Raw genomic sequence first — 18323 nt, 5'->3', positions numbered from 1 at the left:
TTATTCATTCATATTAATGTCTGACTCCCCCCAACTGTAAGCTCATCAGGGCAGGGAAGGTGTCTGCTATTTCTCTTGTGTTACACTCTCCCAAGTGCTTAGAACAGTGCTCTATATGAAGTAAGTCCTCAATAAATACCATTGATTGATTGATTAACAAAAACCTTAAAAGAAAACTGCACTGAATGCTTGGGAGGGTATAATATGACAGTAACAATAAAACAATTGTTCCCTCCAAAATGGGAACAAGAGAATTTGGAGAAAACCCTCAACAGGCCTCTGATGGATGAAGAAGGAGTGAAAGTCCTCTACATTTCCCGTCAAGCACTGCTCCAGGTCAACTGGAGAAGAGGAGGAGCCTGTTTAGTTTGACTCCACAGAAAAAGTGTCCTGGGCCCAGGCCTAATCACTGTGAAAAGAAAATCCAGCCTCACCAAGACAGGGTGGAGAGAAGCCTTCGGCAACTGGGAGAGTTATTTCCGAAAGGGCCTGACTTGGGTCCACCCACTGCAACCAGAATGATGTCTACAGAGGGTCAGGAACGCTAACTGGGAGAGTTATTTCTGAAAGGGATTGATTTGGGTCCACCCACTGCAACCAGAATGATGTCAACAAAGGGTCAGGAATGCTAAATTATCTGCAATCGATGATAGACGCTTTTCAAGGTCTAGGTATCAGGCCAACTTCATCCACTTCAGGTGTATCCTTATGTTCTGTAACTCTGCCCTCTCTCTGCCCGGTAAAGTTATTTCTCCCTCCTTATTGACACCCATGCCCATTGCCCTTGCCAGTTGTTCCAGATGTCTAACTCCTTCCTCAAACCCCCTATCTCCCCGCCTCCCTCATCTCTTGCCCCTAGTGACCTGGCCACCTAATTTACTAAGAAAAAATTGATACTTTCAGGCATCATCTCCCTAAAATCTCCCCTGCCCCTCCCCAGTCCCTCCCACCTTGCTGCTCCTTCTTCAACTCTCCCGTCTTTCCCAGCAGTATCTCTAGAAGAGATCTCCGCATTCTTTCAAAATCCACTCCCTCCACCTTTGCACCTGACCCCCTTCCTTCGCACCTTATCAAACCATTCACCCGCTCTCTTCTCTCCCTACCTGCTTGCTCTCCAGTTGCTTCTTCTCCACTGCTTTCAAACATGCCCATATCTCCCCATCATAAAAAAAAAACCTTTGACTCCACAGCTCCCTCCAGTTATCACCCCATCTCCCTCCTACCTTTCCTCTTCAAGCTTCTTGTGCAAATCGTCCACACCCGCTGTTTCAAGTTCCTCTCCTCCAATTCTTCATTCAGTCATTCAGTCGTATTTATTGAGAGTTTACTGTGTGCAGAGCACTGTACTAAGCACTTGGGAGAGTAAAATACAACAATAAACAGACATATTCCCTGCACACAGTGAGCTTGAAATCTAGAAGGAAAGACAGACATTAATATTAATAAATAAATTAAAGATATGTACAAAATTGCTGTGGGGCTGGGAAGGGAGATGAATAAAGGGAGCAAATCAGAGTGACGCAGAAGGAAGTGGGAGAAGATGAAAGGAGGGCTTAGTCAGGGAAGGCCTCTTGGAGGAAATGTGCCTTCGATAAGGCTTTGAAGTGGGGGAGAGTATTGTCTGTCGGATTTGAGGAGGGAAGAAGTTCCAGACCAGAAGCAGGACGTGGGCAAGGGGTCAGCAGTGAGACTGGCAAGATCTAGACACAGTGAGAAACAACATGGCCTAGGGGATAGAGCACAGACCTGGGAGTCAGAAGGTCATGGGTTCTAATCCTGACTCTGCTACTTTTCTGCTGTGTGACCTTGGTCAACTCACTTAATTTCTGCTTCAGTTCCCTCATATGTAAAATAGGGATTAAGACTGTGAGCCTGTGTGGGACAGGGACTGTGTCCAACCCAATTATCTCGTATTTGCTCCAGTGCTTAGAACAATGCCTGGCACACAGTAAGTACTTAACAAATGCCATAATTATTGGTATTATTATGAGAGGGTTAGCATTAGAGGAGCAAAGTGTGAGGGCTGGGTTATAGTAGGAGAGTAGTCAGGTGAGGTATGAAGGGGCAGGGTGATTAAGTGCTTTAAAGCCAATGGAGAGGAGTTTTTCTTTGATGCAGAGGTGGATGGGCAACCATTGGAGGTTCTTCAAGAGTGGGGAAGCATGGCCTGAACATTTCTGTAGAAAAATGATCTGGGCAGAAGAGAGCAATATGAACTGGAGTGGGAGAGATAGGAGGCTGGGAGTTTAGCAGGGAGGCTGGTGGAGTATTCCGGGTGGGATTGGGTGAGTGATTGTATTAATGTGGTAGCATTTTGGATGGAGAGGAAAGGGCAGATTTTAGCGATGTTGTTAAAGTGGAACTGACAGGATTTAGTGGTGGATTGAATATGTGGGTTGAACGATAGAGAGGAGTCAAGGTTACAGGCTTGCGAGACAGGAAGGATGGTGGTGCCATCTACAGTGATGGGAAAGTCATGGGGAGGACAGGGTTTGAGTGGGAAGATAAAGAGTTAGGTTTTGGACATTTTAAGTTTGAAGTAATGGGAGAACATCCAAGAAGAGGTGTCTTGAAGGCAGGAGGAAATGTAAGACTGGACAGAGGGAAAGAGTTCAGGGCTGGAAATGTAGATTTGGGTATCATCCACATAGAGGTGGTAGTCAAAGCCACTGAAACGAATGCGTTCTCCAAGGGAGTGGGTGTAGATGGAGAAGAGAAGGAGAACCAGAACTGAACCTTGAGAGACCCCCCCCACAGTTGGGGGTGGGAGGCAGAGGAGGACCCCACGAAGAAGACTGAAAATGAGTGGCCATAGAGATGAGGAGAACCAGGAGAGGACAGTGTCAGTGAAGTCAAGGTTGGATAATGTTTCCAGGAGAAGGGGGAACATTGTCGAAGGCAGCTGAGAGGTCGTGGAGGATTGGATGGAGTAGAGGCCATTAGATTTGGTAAGGAGATCTCTGATGACCTTTGAGAGGGCAGTTTCTGTGGAATGAAGGGGATGGAAACCAGATTAGAGAGGGTCAAGGAGAGAATTGGAAGAGAGGAATCTGAGACAGCAGGTGTATTCATTCATTCAATCGTATTTATAATGAACATAGTTAACAAATTTGCTTACTACGTGCCAAGCACTGTTCTTCTGAGTGTGGAGCTCTGTAAGTCGCTTAAGGAGTTTGGAGAGGAATAGCAGGAGGGATAGGGAGTGGTAATTGTAGGGAGCCATGTGATCAAGGGAGTGGTCTTTTTTTTTAGGTTAAGGGAGACATGGACATGTTTGCAACCAGTGGGAAAGAAGCCACTGGAGAGCGAAGAGTTGAAGACAGCTGTTAGGGAGGGAAGAAGAGAGGGGGCGAGTGTTTTAATAAGGTGTGAAGGAATAGGGTAGGATGCACAGGTGGAGAGGGTGGATTTTGAGAGAAGGCAGGAGGTCTACTGCTGGGAAAGATGGGAGAGTTGAAGAGGGGCAGGGGAGATTTTAGGGAGTTCACACCTCACAGTGACGGGGTCAGGTGCAGGTCACAGCCATTGTGCTCACTCCAACTCGAGCCCACCCCTCTCTAGAGAAGCACCGTGACCTAGTGGAAAGAGCATGGGCCTGGGAGTTAGAGGATCTGTTTCTGTTCCTGTTTCTACCACATGCCTGCTGGGTGAACTGTGGTAAATCGCTTAACTTCTCTGTGCTTTAGTTTCTCATCTGTTCTCCTTTCTACTTAGACTGTGAGTCTCATGTGGGTTAGGAACTGTGTCTGATCTGAATACACTGTATCTATCCCAGCGCTTAATACAGAGCTCTACATGTAGTAAGTGCTTTTCGGAAATGATTATCATTACGTTGCCTATCGGATGACTCCTCTCCCAGCCACAGTGTGAGCTCTGGGGAAGAAAGGAATTACCCCTGAGGGGAGTGTGAAGGGGTAGCTAAGGGCAGCAGGACAAAGGTAGCTGTCTCATCTTCACCTTGGGTTTACTCGAACCCCAAAAAACGCTTTCTCTGCATCACTCTAAAAGCCTCTATCGGGAACTAGTAGCTTACCTGGAGAATCAGCGTGGCCCAGGGGCAAAAGCATGAGCTTGGGAGTCAGATGACATGGATTCTAATCCCAGCTCTGTCACTGATTTACTGTGAGAACTTGGGCAAGTCACTTTACTTCTCTATACCTGTTACCTCCTCTATAAAATGGGGATAAGACTGGGAGCCCCGTATGGGACTGGGACTGTGTCCAACCTGATTACCTTGAATCTACCCTAGTGTTTAGAACAGTGCCTGGCACACAGTAAACTGTTAACAAATCTAGACTGTGAGCACTTTCAGGGCAGGGAATGTGTCTGCTTATTGGTGCATTGTACTCTGCCAAGAGCTTAGTGCAGTGTTCTGCACGCAATAAGCGCTTAATATGATTTATTGAATGAATAAATGAACAAATACTAATTATTATTATTATTAGTTGTAGAAATAGCTGTCAAGGACGAGAATGTGTGGAGCGGCGCTGCCTTCTTGTGGCCGAATGCACGAATCCTCAGCATCAACGTGGAATAATAGTTCACGAGGTTTTTTCTTTTTTACAATAATAAGAACTGTACTATGTCCTGGGGTAGATAGAAACTAAACAGATTGGACACAGTCCAGGGCCCACATAGGGCTCACTTGTCTAAATCCCCATTTTACAGATGAGATAGCTGAGGCACAGAGAAGTGTAGTTGGAGAAGCAGCGTGGCTCACTGGAAAGAGCCCGGGCTTGGGAGTCGGAGGTCATGGGTTCTAATCCCGGCTCCGCCACTTGTCAACTGTGTGACTTTGGGCAGGCCACTTATGTTCTCTGGGCCTCAGTTCCCTCATCTGTAAAATGGGGATTAAGACTGTGAGCCTCATGTGGGACAACCTGATTAACCTGTATCTACCCCAGCGCTTAGAACAGTGCTCTGCACATAGTAAGCACTTAACAAATGCCAACATTATTATTATTATTAAAATGGGGATTAAGATTGTGAGCCCCATGTGGGACAACCTGATCACCTTGTATCTCTCCCAGCGCTTAGAACAGTGCTTTGCACATAGTAAGCGCTCAACAAATACCACTATTATTATTATTATTAGTGATTTGCCCAGCAGAGAAGTTGTGGAGCCAGGACTAGAACCCAAGTCCTCTGACTCCTGGGGCTTTGCTCTACTAAGCCATGCTGTTTCTCACACAATCAGTTAACCCACCTAAAACCTTCACCCTTCTCTCAGCAGTGTTAATGCCCGGGGTGGGGGTCAAGTTCAGAGGGCCAAGGTGCAGCCTTTTGGCTCTGCTTCCCGCCCCTCCCCATCCCTGGCTCGAGGCCCCTCCCAGCTTCCTCGAGAAGACTCCCAGCTGGACCTGCCAGCTCCCACTGCTCCAATTAAACAGCTGTGGGAGAGAGAGCAATCTGCTCCTTGATCCTTGCCTAGACCTGGGGGCCCATCTCTGGAAGGGGTGAGATGGTGATGGTGGGAAAAGACCATTGGGTCGGGCCTTAATGCCTGTCTTCTCATCTTGACTGTGAGCTCCTTGTGGGCAGGGAGCACAACGTGGCCTAAGGGAAAGAGCATGGGCTTGGTAGTCAGAGGACATTGGTTCTAATTCCAGCTCTGCCAACTTTCTCCCCTTCCCTCCTTCCCTCCTTAACAACCATCTTCAACTGCTCACTCTCCAAAGACTTCTCCCCACTGCCTTCAAATATGCCCTCATCTCCCCCATCCTATAAAAACCCTCCCTTGATCCCACAGCCCCCTCCAGCTGTTGCCCCATCCCCCTCCTACCCTTCATCTCCATATTCCTTGAGCAAGTCGTCTATACTTGCTGCCTTGAATTCCTCTCTTCCAGCTCTCTCCTGGTTCCCCTCAAATCTGGCTTCAGTCCCCTCACTCCACTGAAACCACCCTCTCAAAGTTCACCAACGACCTCCTTCTTTCCAAATCCAATGGCTCCTACTCCATCCTAATCCTCCTTGACCTCTCAGCTGCCCTTGACACTGTGGACCATCCGTTTCTCCTCACTTTCACAAGATCATCAAGATCTGCCCTTTCTTCTCCATCCATACTGCTACCATGTTAGTACAATCACTCATCCTATCCCGACTGTATTACTGCATCAGCCTCCTTCCTGACCTTCCAACCTCCAGCCTCTCCCCATTTCAGTCCATACTTCACTCTGCTGCCCAAATTATCTTTCTACAGAAACATTCACTCCCCTCCTCAAAAATCTCCAGTGCTAAGACTGAGCTCCTTATCTTCCCTCCCAAACCCTGTCCTCTCCCTGACTTCCCTGTCACTGTGGATGGCACTACCATCCTTGCCGTCTCACAGGCCCGCAACCTGGGTTTCATCCTTGACTCGGCTCTCTCATTCGGCCCACACATCCAATCTGTCACCAACACCTGCCAGTCTCACCTTCACAATATCGCCAAGATCCACCCTTTCCTCTCCATCCAAACTGCTATCGTGCTGGTACAAGCTCTCACAATATCCCATCTGGATTATTGTGTCAGCCTCCTCTCTGATCTCCCTTCCTCCTGTCTCTCCCCACTCCAGTCTATTCTTCATTCCGCTGCCCGGATCATCTTCCTACAGAAACGCTCTGGGCCTGTCACTCCTCTCCTCAAAAACCTCCAGTGGTTGCCTATCAACCTTCGCATGAAACAAAAACTCCTCACTCTTGGCTTCAAAGCTCTCCATCCCCTTGGCCCCTCCTACGTCTCCTCCCTTCTCTCTTTCTACTGCCTACCTCATGCACTCCACTCCTCTGCCGCTCACCTCCTCACGGTCCAGTGTTCACGTCTCTCCCGCCGTCGACCCCTGGCCCACATCCTACCGCTGTCCTGGAATGCCCTCCCCCCTCAAATCCTCCAAACTAACTCTCTTCCCCTCTTCAAAGCCCTACTGAGAGCTCACCTCCTCCAGGAGGCCTTCCCAGACTTAGCTCCCCTTTCCCTCTGCTCCTCCTCCCCTCCCCTTCCCCCCCTCCCTCTGCTGTTCCCCCTTCCCCTCCCCTCAGCACCGTCCATATTTGTATATATTATTTATTACTCTATTTTGTTAATGGTGTGTATATTTCTATGATTCTATTTATCTTGATATTTACGCCAGACTGCTTGTCTTGTTTGTTTGCTTTGCTGTCTGTCTCCCCTGTTTAGACTGTGAGCCCGTTATTGGGCAGGGATTGTCTCTATCTGTTGCAGTAAGTGCTCAATAAATACTATTGAATGAATGAATGAAGAGAAACAGCGTGGCTAGAGAAGCAGCGTGGCTCAGTGGAAAGAGCCCGGGCTTTGGAGTCAGAGGTCATGAGTTCAAATGCCGGCTCTGCCACTCGCCAGCTGTGTGACTGTGGGCAAGTCGCTTCACTTCTCTGGGCCTCAGTTACCTCATCTGTAAAATGGGGATGAAGTCTGTGAGCCCCACGTGGGACAACCCGATTCCCCTATGTCTACCCCAGCGCTTAGAACAGTGCTCTGCACATAGTAAGCGCTTAACAAATACCATCATTATTATTATTAATGAATGAATGAACCTCCATATCAAACAAAAACTTCACACTATTGGCCTCAAAGCTCTCCATCACCTTGTGCCTTCTTACCTCACTTCCCTTCTCCCCTACATCCCAGTCCGCACACTGTGCTCCTCTCATGCTAACTTTCTCACTGTGCCTCTATCTCACCTGTCTCGCCTCCGACCCCTGGCCCACATCCTATCTACGCCCTCCCTCCTCAAATCCGCCAATCTTCCCCCCTTCAAAGCCCTCTTCCAAGAGACCTTCCCAAATGAAGCTCCCTTTTCCTCACTGCTCCCTCCCTTCCATGTCACCCTGACTCACTCCCTTTGCTCTTCCCCCCCCCCCCACAGTACTTATGAATATATCTATATATCTATAGTTCTATTTATTAATATTGATGTCTGTTTACTTGTATTGATGTCCATCACCCCACCCTAGACTGAGAGCCCATTGTGGGTGGGGATTGTCTCTCTTTTTGGCAGAATTGTACTTTCCAAGCACTTAGAACAGTGCTCTGCACACAGTAAGCGCTCAATAAATACGATTGAATGAATGAGAGTCAGTGCCTAGCCCAATTGGCCACCCCGGCTCAGCCCAGCCAGATGTTTCAATCAACAAGATGGGTGTGTCAGGACATTTCTGTCCCCCTTGACCCAGGTTGGCCCCAGGACCACAGGGTGGGAGCTGCAAACTCCCTGAGCTCTGGTTCAAAGAAAGCCCGGGTATTTATTAAACACTTATTATAGGCAGATCACTGTAATAAACACTTGGAAGAGAACAATACAACAGAATTGCTAGACATGCCCCCTGGCCACATAAAGCTTATGGTCTACAGGGGGAAGAAGGCATTTAAATACATTACAGATGTGTACAGAAGTGTTGTGAGGGTGAGGTTGGGGAGAATATCAAGTGGCTAAAGGGTTCAGATCCAAGTGCATAGGTGATGCAGAAGTGGGAAGGAGAAGAGGAAATGAGGGATTAGTTGGGGAAGGACTCTTGGAGAAGTGATTTTAGGAGGGCTAGGGTTAGCCAGTTGACACTTTGGGGGAGGAACAGTGTGGTCTAATGGAGAGAACACAAACCTGGAAGTCAGAAGAACCTGGGTTCTAATCCCGGCTCTGCTACTAGTCTGCTATGGGACCTTGGACAAATCACTTAACTTCTCTGTGCCTCAGTTACCTCATTTGTAAAATGGGAATTAAGACTGTGAGCCCCTCATGGGACATGGACTGTGTCCAACCTGATTAGCTTGCATCTACCCCAGCGCTTAGTACAGCACCCGACACATAGTAAGCACTTAACAAATACCTCAAAAAGAAGGTCCCTATCCCAAGGTGAGTGGAGCCAGGCTGGACCAGATTGGACCAGCTTGGACCAGGCTGGCCTATGGCTCTGTGAGACCTCTGGAAAAGGGACAGTAGCCCAGCCCAGTGAAATCCTGGCCCAACCGTAAGACCCATTGATCCCTAGAAAGCTGGGGGACAACCAGTGCCCCTGCAGAGCCAAGACTGGTGCAAGACCTGCCCCTTTCACAGAAGGGCACCTGCCACCACCAAAGTCAGAAACTGGCACGACCAGAACGGAAAGCGGTCCCTGGCTGACCTTTATTCCTGGACAGAGCTAGAGGGGAAGGGGCCTGAGAGATTGTACTGGCTCTTCTGGGCTTGTAACTGCACTGCTTGATTGTGATGATGATGATGATGATGATAATTCATTCATTCAATCGTATTTATTGAGCGATTACTGTGTGCAGAGCACTGTACTAAACACTTGGAAAGTATAACGATAATGATGATATTTGTTAAATTGCTTACTATGTGCCAAGCACTGTACCGACCGCTGAGGTAGATACTCAAATTAGATACAGTCTAACGGGGAGGGAGAATAGGTATTTAATCTCCATTTTACAGATGGGGAAAATGAGGCCCAGAGTAGTTAAGTGACTTCCCCCAGATCCCACAGCAGGCAATTGGGAAGCAGCATGGCCTAGCGGATAGATCAAGGGCCTGGGAGTCAGAAGGACCTGAGTTCTAGTTAGGTTCTGCCACTTGTCTGTTGTGTCATCTTGGGCAAGTCACTTAACCACTTTGTGCTTCAGTTACTTCATCTGTAACATGGGGATTGAGACTGTGGGACAGGGAGTCTGTCTGACCTGATTAACTTGTATCTAACCCAGAGCTTATTACAGTGCCTGGCACATAGTAAATCCTTAATAAATGCCATAAAAAAGTGGCAGAGTGGGCATTAGAATCCAAGTCCCCTGACTCCCAGGCCTGTGCTCTTTCTACTCAGCCATGTTGCTTGTGCTGTGCTGTTGTCTGGAGATCTGTGGTATATGTCCTAAAGTGTCCCACTAACGTTTAATATACTCTCCCAATCTCATGGGTTTATCCAGGGTGGACACCTGCACTAATCAGTTGTCAGAGCTCAAGCCAGGTGTTGAGAGAAATTCTTTAAGGGAGTGGAGCTAGCCACCCCTACCAGAGAAGGTACCAGACAGGCACTACAGATTAGGGGCCCTTTCTGCCAGAGACAGTACCAACCTAGGCCTTCCAGGAATGGGCCCCTCCTGCTAGAGAGGGTGTCGGCTTAGAAATTATAGAAAGGGGTCCCTCTTGCCACACAGGATGGCAGCCTAGGGCTAAGAGAAAGATGATTTGATACTATAATGGAGAGGGAGAGGCAGAATCTGCTGGGGGCAAAATCTCTGAAATAGTGACTTGGTTGAAACAATCTAACAAGTCGTGGCAACAGATAAGAAGACAAGGGATTACTTCACCCTTTCCTTTCAGGAATGTTTATTGTGGAATTCCAGTGGGGAGGGAGCTGAGGTAGGAGGCCATTGGAGCTGAGGAAAAAGGGTCAATAAGGGACCTGGAGGAGAAGGAAATGGGTGAGAAGGGATGGGTGGACTCTTAGCTGGTGGGGAACCTGAGAACTGGAGCAGGGGAAACCTAGGGGCATTGCTGAGAACTCAGGACTGGGTCTGGTCCCCCTGGGCAGCAGAGAAAGGCCAGAACTTAGAGATGTGGGGATCTGTACTGTGAGGTCCTAGGTTTTAGGGATCAGCCCTGGGTCTGAGGGCTCAGGATTATAGGAGCTGGAGACTGGGGAGGGGTCCTGGGGCTGGGAATTGAGAGTGACGGAGAGAGTTCTGATCCTAACACCTAGTATACTGGATCAAGGGCTTGGGGAAGGAGATTTGAGTGGACATTTTCCTAGGTACAGGTTCTGGATTGATTCAGACAAAAGGAATGAAACTCATTAGACATGTAGAGTATCAGTATTTGCCCGCTATATCAGTTTTAGAACACAAATTGAATAATGTGACATTTATCTACTGTATTAGTACAGCAAGAATGTTGATTGGTTATTAGAAACCTCTTCATATGCATCAGATATTTCAGACCAGTCAATATTCAGCCTGAGAATGATTAGGAAAGAAGGGGGGGAAGAAAGGAGGGAGGAGGTGTAGGTGGAAGTTAAGGGAGGAAAAAGGAAGGGAAAAGGGGGAACAGGCATGGGTGTTTTCAGGAATCTTCAGGCCTGAATCCTATCCGAAAAAGCCCCGATGTCCCTCAGGAAAATCCAAAAGCCCCCCATTCTTCTCTTCCAGGGACAGACAGGATTGGAACTCCTTGCCTAGCGAATCCCATTTCTGCACCCCCTTGCCTTTCCACCTATCGACCCCAGAGTGTCAGGTTCATTAGTCAGAGTCCAGCCAGCCACCAGCCCCCATCTTGGGTTTGGCTGCAGGAAGCTCAGGGAAGACAGGACTCCCTCCCCTCCCGCAGCTTACCAGGCAAGCACTTCTCCCTGGCCTCTGGAATCACTCTGGAACCTGCCAAGTCTGCACCCCAGAAGACCCAGTGGTTAGAGCTCCAAGTGGGTTTTTAATAGAAGAATGGCAAGTATTATTAAAACATCAATTTGGTACCAAATAGAACAGAATTCCAATTCAAAATGTCTTTCCCATTTCTTCTAACCTTTTCCCTCTTACCCCAGAACCCTTTCCCCTTTCCTGTCTGTGTCCTAGTTCATATGGGTTCCTGGGCTTTCCCTGTCCTCCCTACTGAGGAACCAGGGTCTAGTCCTTCCCTCCCAAAATCTTTGGATCTTTGGATGCCAGGGTAGACCTGCTGTCACCTATCCGATCCTTGCAATCATTTTTCCTTCTTTAAGGCAAGAGCCTTATTCCTTAGAGATCCTTCCTTCAGTATTTCTCCCCAGCTCTGAGTGTGGGACTAGCTTGAGTGACTGCCATGCAAGAGTGTTGGTTGGCCTTCGGAAACTTCTGGAAATGCATTAGGTGCATTGGGCCAATTATTATTCAACACAAAAATGGCTAGGGAGAGAGGTGGGGTGGGGGGCAGGGCAAGGGGGAGAGAGAGAGTTGAGAGGGGAGAGACCTCTTTTGAGGTCTCAGGCTCTAGTCTCACCCTCTCCAAGTTCTTCCCTCAGGATCTTTGAATGTCAGAGTTGTTCTGCTGCCACCTATATGATCCTCACAATCATTTCTCCTTCCCCTGGGAAGGAGCTTATTCCTCAGGAATCCTTTCTCCAAGATTTCTTTCCCCATGCAGGGGAGAACCTTTCTCCTGTGACATGTCACTTTAGCTTACATCTCAGATCTCCCCACCTTGTGTCCTCATTCTCTCCTCAGGATCACATTCAAGAAGACCATCTTTTCTTTTCCTCTCTTTCCTTCTTTTTTTCCTTTCCTTTCCTTTCCTTTCCTTTCCTTTCCTTTCCTTTCCTTTCCTTTCCTTTCCTTTCCTTTCCTTTCCTTTCCTTTCCTTTCCTTTCCTTTCCTTTCCTTTCCTTTCCTTTCCTTTCCTTTCCTTTCCTTTCCTTCCTTCCCTTTCCCTTTCCTTTCCCTTTCCCTTTCCCTTTCCCTTTCCCTTTCCCTTTCCCTTTCCCTTTCCCTTCCCTTTCCCTTTCCCTTTCCCTTTCCCTTTCCCTTTCCCTTTCCCTTTCCCTTTCCCTTTCCCTTTCCCTTTCCCTTTCCCTTTCCCTTTCCCTTTCCCTTCCCTTCCCTTCCCTTCCCTTCCCTTCCCTTCCCTTCCCTTCCCTTCCCTTCCCTTCCCTTCCCTTCCTTCCTTCCTTCCTTCCTTCCTTCCTTCCTTCCTTCCTTCCTTCCTTCCTTCCTTCCTTCCTTCCTTCCTTCCTTCCTTCCTTCCTTCCTTCCTTCCTTCCTTCCTTCCTTCCTTCCTTCCTTCCTTCCTCCCTCTCCTCCCTCTTTTCTCTTTCTTCTTTCTTTCTTCCACCCTCCCTCCCTCTCTCCCTCCTTCCCACTCTTCCTTCCTTCTTCCATTCCTTTCTCTCTTTCTTTCTCTCTCTTTTTCTCTCTCCCTCTCAAAAAAAATTGGCAAGGACTTCTGTTTGCTATCTAGTGTCCCTTGTTTATCCTTTTCCCAATCCTCCCCTTAGATTTGGCTGAGTCCAAGTGTCAGCATCTGATAGGTCTTTTTATCCTTCTTTCCTCAAGGAGGGGAGTCTTGGAGGAGTGAGTCTTTCTTTACCATTCCCCAAATCTGAATGTGGGACTAGGGAAAGTGACTCCCATTCATAATTATTGGCTGGTCTTTGGAAACCTCTGGATATGCAAGTGGTGTTTTAGTCCAATAAATATCCAACACAAAAATGTCTTGGGAGGGAGGAGTGTGTGTGTGTGTGTATGCGTGTGTTGTGTAAATTAAAGGAGGAACAGGGCAGAAGTGGTGAGGGTATCTCTAACAGTGATGCTGTCTTTTTTCTAGGTGACCAGGGAAGCGACAAGAAGGGAAATCATACCTCCGGGGACCTGGTCTGGCTCCTCTGTCCATGGGGGAGGTGCCAAGTCACTCCAAGTTTGATTTCACCTCAAATTCAATTTCACACATGGAATGTGGGAAGAAATTATGTGAGTAGTCATTGATAACAGGTCTCCTGGAGATCAGGGAGCTGTCTCACTCTATTGTACTCTACTGCACAACTTTTCTATTCCTTCCTCCTTGACCCACACTCCCACATCCCCCACCAAATTTTCCAGGACTTTAACAACCTCCTGAGTCCCTCAAAGCCCCTACTGATTCCCTCCCTAGCCCTTAATTTTTTAAATAGTAGCCAACTTCCCAAAGTCTCCCCATTACCTCCTCACCCCTCTATATCTCTCTCCTGATCTTTCTTCTCCTTTCCAGATGTTTTTCAAAAGGAAATCTTCCACCTGCTCTCTGAATCATCCCCTCTACCTGTACGTAAGATACTGTACCAAGGTCAACCGAGGTACCCCCCATCTCGAGGTCAAACATTGTCTTGTGACTGTCTGAGCCAGCAAAGAGGTACTCGGAATTGCACACAGGACACCTCCCCCATAGCTGAATCTGCTAGATTGACATCACAGACAAGGAATAGAGAAGGTGTCCCTCACCACCCCCACCAATTAAATAAGGTATAGAGGAAGGGGGAGGCGGAGATTGGACAAGCAGAGGTCGGAAGCTGGAATGGTCTGGGAGCTCAGGTAATTTGTTTTGTGGTTTAACTGATATCCATTGTATCACCCTCATCTAATGCCTGGGTGGAAGCATAATATTTGTTATTCATTTTTACATATTTGGAGTAGTTCATAGAAAACCTTTCCCTTCTGGAAATATCACCAATTATCTTCCCAGTATCGTGCTCCTGTTTAAACTGGTCCTGGAGGATGTTTTCCAAATCCAACCCAATGTTGGGATCTCTGATGGAAGGGTGAGTTGAGGATAATTTTGTCACCCACATTGCCCAAAGGTCATCAAACTTTCCTCTCAGTTCTTCCTCACATAATTCTTTATCTCATAACGACCATGCAAGCTCTCTGTTCTGGTCCAGCAACTCATTCTCATATTCTGATTTCTTCTTGTCTGGTTCACTTTGATTTTAAAGGCAATAAGCTCTTCAGTTTTTCTTCTTGTTTCTAAGACTATTGTCTCTTTAAGCACCTGCAGTTTACTTTCAAAATTTGCTTTCCACTGAATCAATATTTCACTATCTTCATCTTCATTGAAATACTTTTCAAGTTCTTGCTGGATAGCCATACATTTCTCTGATACTGGTTCTCGAGAAGACTTAGAGTGAGATTTTTTATTTTTCCATTCTGAATCTGTTTGTTCAGGTCATTCTGCAAGGCCACTAGATGACTCCTCAACTGCCAGGTCCAGCTGTTATACTTCACCTCCAGCTTGCTCATGGCCACAATTTCTCAAGTGTTCCTGAAGCTGAAAATGAAATTCTCATTTACCAAGGCTCTCCACAGATCCTGGACCCGGTCCTTCGAACCTGACAGGAAATCTTAAAACTCATGAAGAAATCCTCTTTCTTACCTTCTAGGCAGTTGAGAGGTGCCAAGATGTGACCTTGAGACTCTCCTTTTGCCATGGTAAGAATCCAGCTTTTCAGATCCTGAATGTTGTGGCTGTAACTGGGATTGGGAGGGGCCATAGGAGGATTCCCTTCCCACAGGTGTGTAAAGTAATGGACCTGGGTGTTCAGGTCAAATTGGATCACGTCACTGAACTGGGTGACGTAGGAGATCTGTTCTTGCTCTGCAGTGGCTGCCGCCATTTCATCCAGCCTCTGCTGCAGTCTCCTGCGCCCTTCCTTATTTTGATCTTTTGCCATGATCTCCCCACATTCTGATGCACAAACACACAGCTGGGGGAGAATCTCCCTTTCTTCATTCTCAGGAAGGCCTGGACTGCGATCTGCAGGATATCCTGCATTTCTAAAGGATTCTCTCCAAAATTGTTGATCACGGTCAGGTTACCAAGGCCGATGACAAAGGTTGCCAGCTCATTGTCATTATTCAGTGATTTATTGGTGAGCTCTGGGCCCGGAGACCCTCAGTCTCCACCACGAGCACAAAGTCGAACCATAGGTCTTCACTGACCTTTTTCTCCACCTTGAGGAGATGCATATAGACTCCCCTGGTGCATCTCCCCCCAACTGACAGTGAACTGCAGACCCAATATGGCATTCAGCAATATGGACTTCCCGCTCCTCTGGAGACCCAGAATGGAAAGCACAAGTAGTCTTTTGTCTCCCAGATTCTCAGTTAACCTGCCCAAAACAGCTGTCATCCATTTCAGGGGTACGTAGGAAGCATCCCCATCCATAAGCTCCTTGGGATATCTGGCAACCAACAGGTCGGTGGCAATCTGGGGAAGGGACACACTGATGCTTTAATGTGTCCTTTTCAGGTGAATGCCTAATCACAGCTTCATAAATTTGTCCAACTTCCCTAAGAAAATGATCAATCCCAACTGTAGAGTCATCTATCTCCTTGTATATAGATTCTAACTCACTTTGTAAATGCTTTACTGAATCACTGACTATCTCTTTTTGCTTTTTTTCTGACATTTGGGACAACAGTTCATCGTATTTCTGATGAGTTTCCAGGTGACCTGCAGTCAGATTCTTCAGAAATATGCTCAACCACTCCAGAAAGTACAGCTGGGTGTTTGTGGTTGACTGGGCCAGGAGACTGTCAACCATAGATCTCCCTGGAGCATCGAAGTGAGATGCTTTCTTTCACTGAGTACTTCAAATTTCCTGCTTTTCTGCACTCCTGTGCTTTCGATGTTTTTGTTGTCTTTCACATGCAGGTTACTGAGTTCTTATATATAGTCCTTCTTATACCACTGATGCCATAATTCTCCTTGGAGGGGCAGGAATGTTTCCTTCATTGCTGATAAATTGGTTTTTGACAAGAGATCCACTAATTTCTGGGCCAATATTTCAGCCTCCTTGCATTCATTCTGGTCCTCATCTATGAGAAACCCATGCCAGCGAGCAATCTCGGCACAGTCAACAAGGCTGAGAAATCTTCCCTGAACCTTAAGGAGGCGTGCAATTGTGGCTCTCAGCTCCTCCGTCAACTCTGCTTCGTTTTGGTTCTTGATCCCAAATCTCACTTTGAGGCCATAGTTACCACCCACAATCTTCTCTCTGTCATCAAACAGGCAGATGAAAGCTTTTGGCAATTGCAGAAGCTCGCAAACCATTTGCCTGTTCCTCTCACTTTGCTTAGAAGCTGACAAGAGGACGACGGTGACAGAAGAGATATTCTGCAGGAAACTGAGCTGGGCCTTCTAGGACATCTCCGTGGAGATTGGAAAAGGTGATGCAGTTGTCAAAGCTGTCATCGTCCTTCCTCCATAACAGTACCAGCAGACCTCCATCACTCCTCCCATCAGGAGAACGTCTTTGCTGCTCCCCCTGCAGTGACGGTGGAACGATATGTCATGCTTCTGTTTTACTCAGCAGTAAATTTAGGATCTGGGACTTGGATGAAGAGAAGGAATTTCCAAATCTCAGGAAGGACACGATCTGGGTGGGTGACCTGCAGATCAATTTGCTATTGTAGTTTTCTATCTTCTCCTCTAATTTCTTCACCCTTCACCAGATCTTCTTGACTTGGTGCAGAGACCAGAGAGGGTATTTGATTTGGGAAGTACAGGGATTGGGCACCACAAATGGAAGAGTAAATTGACAGATAAAAGGTTAGGTTGAAATAAATTGTCTTGTGAAATCATCTGCATAATGGAAAATGGCCATCGGATGTCCATTGGATGAACATGTGCCTGAGTGATGCTGGGGGGAACCGTGTGCTTCTCAAAGATGTTATAAATGTCCTCAAGGAGATCTGAGGTGTTCCTTTCATTCTCTGTGGAGCTCAGGGGTTCAACCATTGTCTGTTTTGTCTTCCCATCATCCTCATGGACCAGATACCTCAGCCGATAGTCCAGCATTAGCAGCCTTTGCAGGAAATAAAACGGCAATTCCAGGTCAGTGCGGGGCTTAACTGTCATGCAGTGAGGCTTTGTAAATCAGGTGGAAACCCTCTCTGCCCATCTTCCATGGGTAGTACTGGTCCAGGCCCAGCAGTCGGATCAGGCTCAGAAAGTCTGAATCATCTCTCCCTCCCTGTTCTTGAATGCTTCCTGCCTGCTCTTTTGTTTTTTTGCTTCCAAAGATAAACCTTTCTTCTCCTCAGACCTCGACTGTTGTACTGACCCAGGGAGAGAGGAGTCTTCCTGGGATGCCTGTGGAGTAGACATGGCAGTGGAAAAATTATGGATGTCGTTCCTAGAAGGGAATAGCATACCGGTAATACTCAAAACAACTACAAGGAACAAAATTAATTGGGACTAATCTAAACCTCTTGAATGTCACTGTCCCTCCAGGAAAGGATATATGTGGTATTTTTCAACTTAACCATCTGTCAACCCTGTTCCTCTGGGGAACAAAGTGAGGAAATATTTTGTTTACTAAGGGTCCTGGAGTCCTGTTTCTGTTAATAATTAGAAAATGGAGATCTTGCTTTTGTAGCCCTCAGAATTCCTTTATATCCTACTGATATTTTGTTTTTAGTTTGTCATTGTCTTTAGGTTGTTTTGTGTCTCATCTCTCCTTATGTGACTGTCGCCAGGTCCCTCTCCCCCTTTTATTCTTAGCTATGAAGCTACTTGTGTACCAGTGACTTCATGTGCTTCTCATCCTTGTACTCTTTCCTAGTGCTCAGTTCAGTGCTCCAGACTAAGCTCATTGTGGGCAGGGAATGTTTATTGTTTCATCGTACTCTCCCAAGTGCTTAATATAGTGCTCTGAATACAGTAAGCACTCAATAAATATGATCAAATGAATGAATGTTTTACATATAGTAGTAAGTGCTTTATAAATAAGACCACTACATTCTCAAAAAATTAATTCCACAAAAGATTCTCCAGAAGAGTTTCAAAAGTAGATGAAAGAATGAGGGAACAGCTGTAATGGGCTGCTGGAGGGACATTGGGG

At 47.0% G+C, this 18323-nt stretch overlaps 1 long non-coding RNA gene across 1 annotated transcript in view; it reads left to right on the top strand.

Moving 5' to 3' along the window:
• LOC114808736 overlaps positions 1-18078 on the top strand; it is a 48923-nt gene extending 30845 nt beyond the window's left edge. The window contains exons 3-5 of the long non-coding RNA XR_003756537.2: positions 13274-13416; positions 14644-14907; positions 16558-18078. This is a non-coding gene — a long non-coding RNA (uncharacterized LOC114808736). The remainder of the gene's footprint in view (positions 1-13273; positions 13417-14643; positions 14908-16557) is intronic.
• Positions 18079-18323: the final 245 nt, after the last annotated feature.

Source organism: Ornithorhynchus anatinus, chromosome 2, assembly GCF_004115215.2.
Source record: "Ornithorhynchus anatinus isolate Pmale09 chromosome 2, mOrnAna1.pri.v4, whole genome shotgun sequence".
Classification (NCBI taxonomy): domain Eukaryota; kingdom Metazoa; phylum Chordata; class Mammalia; order Monotremata; family Ornithorhynchidae; genus Ornithorhynchus; species Ornithorhynchus anatinus.
This window is presented reverse-complemented; position numbering and strand designations above follow the sequence as displayed.